A 556-nucleotide genomic window follows, 5' to 3' on the forward strand; every position below is an offset into this window, starting at 1 on the left:
TCGGGCTATGCAGGATCGTTCGTAGGGGAAAAGTCGTGAGGACGACGATCGTGTGGGATTGGAAATATGGTCTTAGTTTTCGGGCCGATGTTACGACCGCGCATGCTAATTTTTCCATTAGCAGGTATCTAGATTCGGCATCCACAAGAACAATGGTTCCCCCTCCACTGGTTTTGCGAGGACTGGGGGGGAAGCCAAATACCGCTTCAGCTGTTGGAAAGCGTTTTCGCATTCTTCCGACCATTCAAATTTTTTATTTACCTGTAAGATATCATAGAAAGGCAGGCACTTGTCTGTTGATCGCGAAATAAAACGGTTAAGTGCCGCGACTCTACCGGTCAACCTCTGGACTTCCCGCTTATTCTTCGGCGAAGCCATCTCGATCAGTGCGTTGATCTATTTTCGATTAGCCTCGATGCCACGGAGTGTGACTAGGTAGCCGAGGAATTCCCCTGATGCCACGGTGAATTTGCATTTTGTCGGGTTGAACTTCATGTTATGGGAATTTAACTGCACGAAACATTCCTCGAGATGTGATACGTGATCCTTTGCTTGG

The sequence above is a fragment of the Brassica oleracea genome, chromosome C6 (genome assembly GCF_000695525.1).
Source record: "Brassica oleracea var. oleracea cultivar TO1000 chromosome C6, BOL, whole genome shotgun sequence".
NCBI classification, from domain to species: Eukaryota; Viridiplantae; Streptophyta; class Magnoliopsida; order Brassicales; family Brassicaceae; genus Brassica; species Brassica oleracea.